At 41.8% G+C, this 10,342-nt stretch overlaps 1 non-coding gene across 1 annotated transcript; it reads right to left on the bottom strand.

The window, feature by feature from the left end:
- Positions 1 to 9,267: 9,267 nt before the first annotated feature.
- LOC111850840 (small nucleolar RNA U3) lies at positions 9,268 to 9,484 on the bottom strand. Its single transcript, XR_002839891.1, has one exon. It is a non-coding gene; the product is annotated as a small nucleolar RNA U3 (small nucleolar RNA).
- Positions 9,485 to 10,342: the final 858 nt, after the last annotated feature.

Below are 10,342 nucleotides of genomic sequence, written 5' to 3'. Positions count from 1 at the left end.
CATGCACTAATGACTGCTAGGTCTATGTATCTCTCTAAACTAATAGAAAATAACAAAACCAATCCTAAATTCCTATTTGAAACTGTATCTAGGTTAACAAAGAATCGTTCAATGTTAAACTCACAAGTCCCAGAAGCTCTTGGTAGTGATGCCTTTATTGCGTTTTTTAATAATAAAATAACCACGATTAGACATACCATCACGAGCACGCCCACGGTTGCACACAACCACCAATCCTCTGCTAGTGCTAGTGTTATTAGTACTAATGATAACATCTTTGAATGTTTCACTCCTGTAGTGCAGACAGAACTCCTTCAGTTAATTTCCTCTTGCAAACCCACTACTAGCCTTGTTGACCCAATACCCACCAATCTACTTAAGGAAATTGCACCACTGATTAGCACTACATTGTTAAACTTGTTAAACTCATCTCTTAGTCTTGGATATGTTCCTAAATCTTTTAAAATGGCTGTTATTAGACCTATCCTAAAGAAACCAAATCTTGAACCTAGTGACTTAGGAAACTATAGACCCATCTCAAATCTTCCCTTCATTTCTAAAATTCTTGAGAAAGTTGTTGCTCACCAGCTGTCCTCCTTTCTTCAAGATAATAATGCTAACGAGCTATATCAGTCTGGTTTCAGACCCAATCATAGCACAGAAACGGCCTTAGTCAAAGTATTAAACGACTTGCTTATGGCTTCCGACCGTGGCTGTATATCGCTATTATTCTTACTGGATCTAACTGCAGCATTCGATACTGTAGACCATAATATTCTTTTGGACCGGTTGGAAACATTGATTGGCATTAAAGGGACAGCACTTCTGTGGTTTCGTTCGTATTTAACTGATCGTTACCAGTTTGTCCATGTAAACAATGAGTCATCCATAGCCACTAAAGTAAGATATGGTGTCCCGCAGGGATCAGTGCTGGGCCCCCTACTGTTCAATCTATATATGCTACCGCTTGGTAACATAATTAGAAATTACAGTGTTAATTTTCATTGTTATGCTGATGATACACAATTGTATATATCTGTTAAACCTAGTGACGCATCCCAGCTCTCTTCTTTAGCCGACTGTCTGCTAGACATCCGTTGTTGGATGGCAAGGAATTTCCTCATGTTAAATACTGAAAAAACTGAGGTTCTTTTAATCGGTCCTAAGGAGGCCCGCAATAAGTTTGTAAACCCCAACCCTAGCGGCCTCCCTACTCAACTTAAAACAGTGGTCAGAAATCTTGGTGTCCTGGTAGACTCCGACCTCTGCTTCAGTGCTCACATAAATAGCATTACCAGTACGGCATTTTATCATCTACGGAACATAGCCAAGCTTCGGAAGTTGCTGTCCTTTCAAGATGCAGAAAAACTAATACATGCCTTTATAACTTCTAGATTGGACTACTGCAATGCCCTCCTTTCGGGTTGTCCATCTGGATCCCTACATAAACTTCAGTTAGTACAAAATGCAGCTGCCAGAGTTCTAACAAAAACTAAAAAATTTGATCACATTAGCCCTATCCTGTCTTCCCTGCACTGGCTACCGGTCAAGTTAAGGATTGACTACAAATTATTACTATTGACTTACAAAACTCTGAATGGCCTTGCACCACAATATCTCAATGATCTTCTGGTCCCTTACAACCCTTCTCGCCTGCTTCGTTCACAAGGAGCAGGATATCTATTAGTTCCTAAAGTAGACAGGGCTACGGCAGGCTGCAGAGCATTCTCTTACAGAGCTCCGCAGCTGTGGAATGGTCTCCCGGCGGATGTGCGGGATTCAGGCACACTCTCGCTTTTCAAGTCTAGATTAAAAACGCACTTGTTGAAGCCTCAATATAGTTCACTTACAGAATACATTTAAAGAGACAGATCTTTGAGTCATTGCCTTTTTTGTGCAAATCAATGTTTCTTCATTTGTCTGCAAACTTGGGAAGGAAACCAACATACATTTAATGAATTAGGACAGACTTGGGAAAATAACTTTGGTGCTATAGGGGCATGATGGTTTTTGGTTTATATTATCCCTTTTAGATAAGTAACTGAGAAATCAAGTTTATGCACTATTAAATAATTTACAACAAAATTGTATTAAGGTTACTGATAAACATTGTTTTAAACTAACACAATTTTAAAAACATTTAAAGTGAATAAATACATTAGTTAAACGAGAAATTGTTTATTTAGACAAGGAAGAAGATCATGTCGGTTTTACACATGATTTTGTGGGACCGATGTACACATTAAAATTAAGTAAAGTTGACAAATATTATTTTTGTAGAGCAGACACGATTAAAACCTTCGAGTATAAAAAATTGATTTATGGTAACTCGTTAATATTGTGTTAAACTAACACAATTTTTAATAACCTTTTAACATGAATAAATACATAAAATACAAATACAACCACCAATCCTCTGCTAGTGCTAGTGTTATTAGTACTAATGATAACATCTTTGAATGTTTCACTCCTGTAGTGCAGACAGAACTCCTTCAGTTAATTTCCTCTTGCAAACCCACTACTAGCCTTGTTGACCCAATACCCACCAATCTACTTAAGGAAATTGCACCACTGATTAGCACTACATTGTTAAACTTGTTAAACTCATCTCTTAGTCTTGGATATGTTCCTAAATCTTTTAAAATGGCTGTTATTAGACCTATCCTAAAGAAACCAAATCTTGAACCTAGTGACTTAGGAAACTATAGACCCATCTCAAATCTTCCCTTCATTTCTAAAATTCTTGAGAAAGTTGTTGCTCACCAGCTGTCCTCCTTTCTTCAAGATAATAATGCTAACGAGCTATATCAGTCTGGTTTCAGACCCAATCATAGCACAGAAACGGCCTTAGTCAAAGTGATAAACGACTTGCTTATGGCTTCCGACCGTGGCTGTATATCGCTATTATTCTTACTGGATCTAACTGCAGCATTCGATACTGTAGACCATAATATTCTTTTGGACCGGTTGGAAACATTGATTGGCATTAAAGGGACAGCACTTCTGTGGTTTCGTTCGTATTTAACTGATCGTTACCAGTTTGTCCATGTAAACAATGAGTCATCCATAGCCACTAAAGTAAGATATGGTGTCCCGCAGGGATCAGTGCTGGGCCCCCTACTGTTCAATCTATATATGCTACCGCTTGGTAACATAATTAGAAATTACAGTGTTAATTTTCATTGTTATGCTGATGATACACAATTGTATATATCTGTTAAACCTAGTGACGCATCCCAGCTCTCTTCTTTAGCCGACTGTCTGCTAGACATCCGTTGTTGGATGGCAAGGAATTTCCTCATGTTAAATACTGAAAAAACTGAGGTTCTTTTAATCGGTCCTAAGGAGGCCCGCAATAAGTTTGTAAACCCCAACCCTAGCGGCCTCCCTACTCAACTTAAAACAGTGGTCAGAAATCTTGGTGTCCTGGTAGACTCCGACCTCTGCTTCAGTGCTCACATAAATAGCATTACCAGTACGGCATTTTATCATCTACGGAACATAGCCAAGCTTCGGAAGTTGCTGTCCTTTCAAGATGCAGAAAAACTAATACATGCCTTTATAACTTCTAGATTGGACTACTGCAATGCCCTCCTTTCGGGTTGTCCATCTGGATCCCTACATAAACTTCAGTTAGTACAAAATGCAGCTGCCAGAGTTCTAACAAAAACAAAAAAATTATTTTATTTATTATTACTATTGACTTACAAAACTCTGAATGGCCTTGCACCACAATATCTCAATGATCTTCTGGTCCCTTACAACCCTTCTCGCCTGCTTCGTTCACAAGGAGCAGGATATCTATTAGTTCCTAAAGTAGACAGGGCTCCGCAGCTGTGGAATGGTCTCCCGGCGGATGTGCGGGATTCAGGCACACTCTCGCTTTTCAAGTCTAGATTAAAAACGCACTTATATAGCTTAGCGTATAGGAAACCTAGTTCTGGTTCCAGCTAGTCCCTCACTCCCAGTCAGACTAACAGTATGAGGTGATGAGCTGGGTGGGGATCGGTGTCATTGGCTTTGGATAAACTGAGGCGTCAGTGCTGTCACTCTAGCTTTACACTAGAGTGCTGATGTTCAGGGAGTCCCCATGCCTGTGTTCCCGCCTGTCTCTCCCTCTTTCTCATGCTGCTATACTCAGATCTGCCGGAGCCTAGACGAATATTGCACTCGATCATTTTGCTTGCACTGCCTCTGGTTTCCTCAACTCTGGCTAATACACAATTATTCTTACTTCCTCCCTCACCCCTTCTGGGGTGTGCTCCATGGAGCACAATGTCGTTGAAGAGTTTATGCCTCTGCGGCCTGCAAGACAACTACCTCCACCTCTGGCAACTACCCTCCAACCTGCCTGCCCTTGGCTCAACACGATGCCTCGCCATCCATCCTGCGGCTGTGTGTCTATTAATCCTGCCATCGTGCATCAAGCACCACGTTCCTGCACCGGTCGGCCACTGCATTGAGACATATATTTCAACCCCTGTATTAGCTTAGTCATTTCATCTTGTCTGTATTAGCCTAGTCATTTCATCTTGTTTGTTTGACTCATCTGCCGGCCCCTGGAGGATGGGCTCCCCCTTTGGGTCTGGTTCCTCCCAAGGTTTCTTCCTCTTAGGGAGTTTTTCCTTGCCACCGTTGCCTTTGGCTTACTCAATGGGGGGTCCTTACGAGGCAGAAATGTAAAGCGCATTGAGACAATGTAATGTTGTGATAATGCGTTATATAAATAAAATTGAATTGAATTTTCATATTAGCACAAATGCACATAAAATACGTATTTGCACTGTCACAGCAAAAGATTGCCGCACGTATCGCTTATAAAAGGTGAATGCGTACTTGCTTACCAGTTATATGCAGCCCTGATTATAACAAATATTGTATCAGAAATTCGAATCGGTGCCGATCCAGACCTATTTGACGGATCGGGTATCAGCCATGTGTGACCAATCCACATCCTATACTTACTTATTTAGTTTTTGGCAATCTCTAAAAAGAAACCTCCCATTTCGTGTTAAATCTGTTTGCACAATCAATCGCACTACAGCTCTTTCCCATTTTACATGTGTTGTTTTGCGGCATTGATGTCGAACAATAACCTCATGCTAAATGTAAAAGCTGGTAGCTAAATAGGAGCCATTTTATAATTATACAATTTATAATCCGATTAGTCGACTAATCGTTTTAATAGTCGATGACTAGTCGACTATCAAAATAGTCGTTAGTTGCAGCCCTAGAACAGGACTGACACATGGAAGGACCTCCAGCATAGCAACAGAGACATCAGTGCAAACCACAGGGGGAAAAGACTAGGGCAAGATGACAGGACAGGGTGAAGACAAGGAGGGAATCGAAACCAGGCAGGTTCAGGGCAAAGCCTGAGGCAGGAGAGGGAGTGAGGTTAGACTGGGGGGTCTGGATGAGCCCAGTTATGAGAGAAATACTAGCAACTTATCAACATTCTACCCACCTGCATTAAGCAGAAATAACCTGAGCAGATGGACACGGTACGTTGCGTTTCATCTCCAAATCGCTTCTGAGGGAGACGGTGGAAATGTCCATTTTCCCTGATTCCCCAGAGCAACTGACACGGACGCAACGTTCCGTTCCTCTGTAAATACACTACCAATTCTTGGGTAATTCCAATGTGCTTTTTTGGAAAGTCTCAGTAGACAGTGTAGGAATTATTAGCTCAGGTAATTTTTTATATCTCCACCAATATGTTTGAAATTAATTAAAGTTTAATTAATTATTATTTAATGCTGATTATTAACCAATCGTTATGCCGAATGGTCGGCTCCTCCAAACTCAATTGCGGTATCCCTTTGAGCCTGTTAATGTGAGACTTAAATGGGATTCACTAATTACCAGTATCGCTTAGTAACCTCTGTTAGAAGGCTCGTATGGGCAAGCTGCATCACCAGGTAATGTAACCGATTGGTAGCGAAGCTCCCCTCACGGTCGATGAGAGTCTCGCGATGTTTCAGGCGAGTTTGAGGTTCAGAGCGTGTAGCAAGATCACACAGAGGCAGGGACTTAGTGTGGAACACTCAATGACGGAGGCTGAAGTTGTGTAAAAGACATGCATTTATTCCTAGCTAACACTACAACTAACATAAGACAGACATTACACCTAACACAAACAACAAACACGAAATAATGGAATAAAACAAACGATGTAATTATGAAAATGCAATGACCGGATTTAAATGAGTAACCTTAAATGGGAAATACTATTCTGCAAAGCAAGCACAGTTTGTGGAAACACGACCCTAAAGTCTTATAGCAGGTTAACAGAACAGCTTAAGTTGTTAGAATGAAAGGAAGTTGGTTTACTTGGTTGAAGAGTGGGGGGGGGGGGGGTCTTGGCAGTTGATGGCAGAGCTGCTGAGCTGATGGCACTCAGGAAGGCGCGGCATTTGGAGCAGTGGAGTGGAGCCCCCTTGGATTCTCTCTCCTGGTGAAGCTTTGTCTTGGGTGCTGTTCTCTGTTCAGCTGGGCCTTCACTGGAGGGTTTCTTGTGGGATTCTCGTCTCCCAGGCTGATGGTCTTTTCTGCGCTTGATGATCTGTTTGCCCCGGCTGATGTTCTCCTTCGGGCTGACGGTTGTTCTCTGCGCGCCTTTGTTCTGAGGTCCAGGTTTTTATGGTCTAAAGTCCATGAATAGGGATGACCAGGAATTCGGGGTTGTTAACAAAGAAGACTCTCTAAAAGTTAGGACACATTGGTTACACTCACTTTCCAGATTCTTCTGGTATACCAAGAGAACATACACTCACCTAAAGGATTATTAGGAACACCATACTAATACGGTGTTTGACCCCCTTTCGCCTTCAGAACTGCCTTAATTCTACGTGGCATTGATTCAATGCTCAGGTAGGCAGTGGCATTTAAACGATGCCCAATTGGCATTAAGGGGCCTAAAGTGTGCCAAGAAAACATCCCCCACACCATTACACCACCACCACCAGCCTGCACAGTGGTAACAAGGCATGATGGATCCATGTTCTCATTCTGTTTACGCCAAATTCTGACTCTACCATTTGAATGTCTCAACAGAAATCGAGACTCATCAGACCAGGCAACATTTTTCCAGTCTTCAACTGTCCAATTTTGGTGAACTCGTGCAAATTGTAGCCTCTTTTTCCTATTTGTAGTGGAGATGAGTGGTACCCGGTGGGGTCTTCTGCTGTTGTAGCCCATCTGCCTCAAGGTTGTGCGTGTTGTGGCTTCACAAATGCTTTGCTGCATACCTCGGTTGTAACGAGTGGTTATTTCAGTCAAAGTTGCTTTTCTATCAGCTTGAATCAGTCGGCCCATTCTCCTCTGACCTCTAGCATCAACAAGGCATTTTCGCCCACAGGACTGCCGCATACTGGATGTTTTTCCCTTTGCACACCATTCTTTGTAAACCCTAAAAATGGTTGTGCGTGAAAATCCCAGTAACTGAGCAGATTGTGAAATACTCAGACCGGCCCGTCTGGCACCAACAACCATGCCACGCTCAAAATTGCTTAAATCACCTTTCTTTCCCATTCTGACATTCAGTTTGGAGTTCAGGAGATTGTCTTGACCAGGACCACACCCCTAAATGCATTGAAGCAACTGCCATGTGATTGGTTGATTAGATAATTGCATTAATGAGAAATTGAACAGGTATTCCTAATAATCCTTTAGGTGAGTGTATATGTAACTTGTATATTTATATGCAGTCTGTGCATTATCTGTGTATGTATAATTCATCTATGCATTTACTCACGTCATTTATGCAATATGTGTAATTGTGTGGGCAATTTTTCTTTCTTATTTCTATCTTGTCATATTTTGGTTTGTTTTTTCTCTATTGCTATTATATTTCAGGCTGCTATAACTAGTAAATTTCCCTGGTGTGGGATCAATGAGGTCTCATGTCATGTCATCTCATCTTTTATCGTAAAGAGTGGAAAGTCCCCAGTAATGTCAGAGAGCTTAGGTCTTTTTAGGATTCTATTGCTACTGTTGGAGATTCATTTATAAGTTTTCTAGAATCACCAGCCCCCTGCATGACCTTGTCAATTGCTGTCTCTATGAGGGGAGATCAGCTAAGATCAGTCACCTTCTCAGATCAATGTGGACTGAAGAATGTAATCATAATAATGTGGCCGCAGCTGCTGTCTAGGCAGGAGTTTGCAGGGGAGCCTGAAGTGGACCTGGATACAGAGTTTGATGATTGTGTGGCCATTTTTAAGTTGGTACTGCTTTGGACCCTGACTGAGTCACAGCAGGTATTGAATGCTGCAATCTTAGACAAATGCCTGCTAGTGAGCGCAAAGTCCTGTGCAGCTTCAGGGCGACACGCCCACTTTGCCTGGCTTTTGGAGGTCCTACAGAGTGATCCCACTCTAAAAGAATTTAGAAGAATTTGGGAACAATAGAAGAACCCAGTCATAGGGAAAGGGCTGCCTTGTCAAAACCCATTATAAGGCTTCTGAAACAATGGGGTTGCATACAGCAAAAAGAAAGACTGCTGTATCATGCCACTGATGGCCTTCTAGGGTGAGAGCTGGCAGTTAATCTTGCCTCTTTGCTTCAAAGAGCAGGTATTAGAGAGTGTCCACCATGCTATGGGGCATCAGGGAGTCGAGTATATGGGGAACTTGGTAAGGTAGAGGAGATCTTGGGTTGGAATGAATGAGTGTGTTGATGCATGGGTTCAAAGGTGTCAGCATTGCATCTTTACTAAAATACCACAGCCCAGGATTCATGCCCCTGTCAAGGCATTTTTGATGTCGAGGCCACTTAAAGTGGTGGCAGTGGATTTTACCAGCTTCTGATGGTTGAGAAAATGTACAAGTAGTGACTAATATCTATAGAAAATTCATTCAGGCTTTCTTGACTTAGTATCAGAAGGCAAACACCACTGCAAAAGTCTAAGAGTGATTTATGAAGTATGGTGTCTCAAACAGGCTGAAATTAAGGCTGAAATTTAAAAAGAAACGTAATTGCAGAGTGGGGTGAAAAAGACTCGTATGATACCGTAGAGAGCTCAAGGAAATGTAAAAGGTAAAACTGGGCACTTCATGACCTGTTGCGCACGCTTCCAACTGAAAAACAAAGATGGTGGCCTGAAGATTTGGTCTGAGTTAGCGGATGCATGTAATGTCTTTCCACATTCTATTACAAGGCGTTTGGATTATTTTTTTACTCTTTGGCACGCTGGCACGCTTCCTCATGAATAGTGAACTTAGACAAGAAAAAGCCATGCACTCTAGAACTAAAGTGAAAGTACTAACCCCTCAGACAGCATTCTCTTCCACTAGCTTCTCCATAGAGATTCCGGCACAATCATCAAAGTCACAGAACCATGGAAAAATTCCCATGTTCTTTAACTGCTTCATGCTCAGAAGAGAATGCCATACTTCCTCATCGTGGCCAGCATGACCAAACACTTTCATAATGCATTTCTCCAGTCAGAAACTACAGAAATGATCCCTGAAAGTATAGTCTTAAGATAGCAGCTTCATGCTCGCAGACTCCTCTGAAGATTGAAGCAATTTCATCCACGGTGTCTCTGGTCTTCAACAACGTGACCTGGCTTCATCTTCCTTTGTATATACTGCAGGATGGCCCCACTGAGCCATTCTTGAAAGTTGAGATATACTTAACAAAACTGCGTTAAACGGATTTTATGTAAAGTGGCTTGCATTTTTATTTACTTCAGAAAGACGCGAGTTTATAATTCTCCTCTGCTCTCTGTATCACGCATGGCGGAGTTCCGCCCCAATGTGCGCGTACAGATACGTGCATATACACACAGGTGAGCAGACTCCCACCACCTGAGAGAGAGAGTGCGTCGGAAAATATGTCACGTCAACGACCCGGTCAGCAGTGTAAACTGTGAGAGGGACTTCTCAACCATGAACAGGGCAATAAATTTGTTTCACAATGGGATTTCTACTTTAAACTATTACTATTTTAAGCTATCGGCTATCACTTTTAAAGCCTAACAGTTAATTTATTTGCAGGTCAAGACAAACATCCGCAATAGGCTGCAAGGAGACCATCTAGCAGCCTGCATGCGGATCTCAATGAATGGGTCAGATGTTTTTGACTTCCCTTATCTAGAGGCTCTAGAAATGTTCTTCCAGAAGCCCACAAAGATACACTGCAGTAACAAAAGCTGCACACTTTGTGGATAGTTGTCATAAAAAAGAAATGTTTTGATGTTTACTTCAGTTGTTATATTGACTTCTGTCATTAAAAGAAACACATGAACACCATGAATCCTGTCGGTGTTTGTCTGCCCCCCCAAAGTTGTAAACCTGGGGGAAACACTGCTTGGACACATGTTATAGCAATGAATATA

Source organism: Paramormyrops kingsleyae, chromosome 20, assembly GCF_048594095.1.
Source record: "Paramormyrops kingsleyae isolate MSU_618 chromosome 20, PKINGS_0.4, whole genome shotgun sequence".
Taxonomy (NCBI): Eukaryota; Metazoa; Chordata; class Actinopteri; order Osteoglossiformes; family Mormyridae; genus Paramormyrops; species Paramormyrops kingsleyae.
The sequence above is the reverse complement of the archived record's forward strand: the minus strand, read 5'-3'. Positions and strand labels throughout refer to the sequence as shown.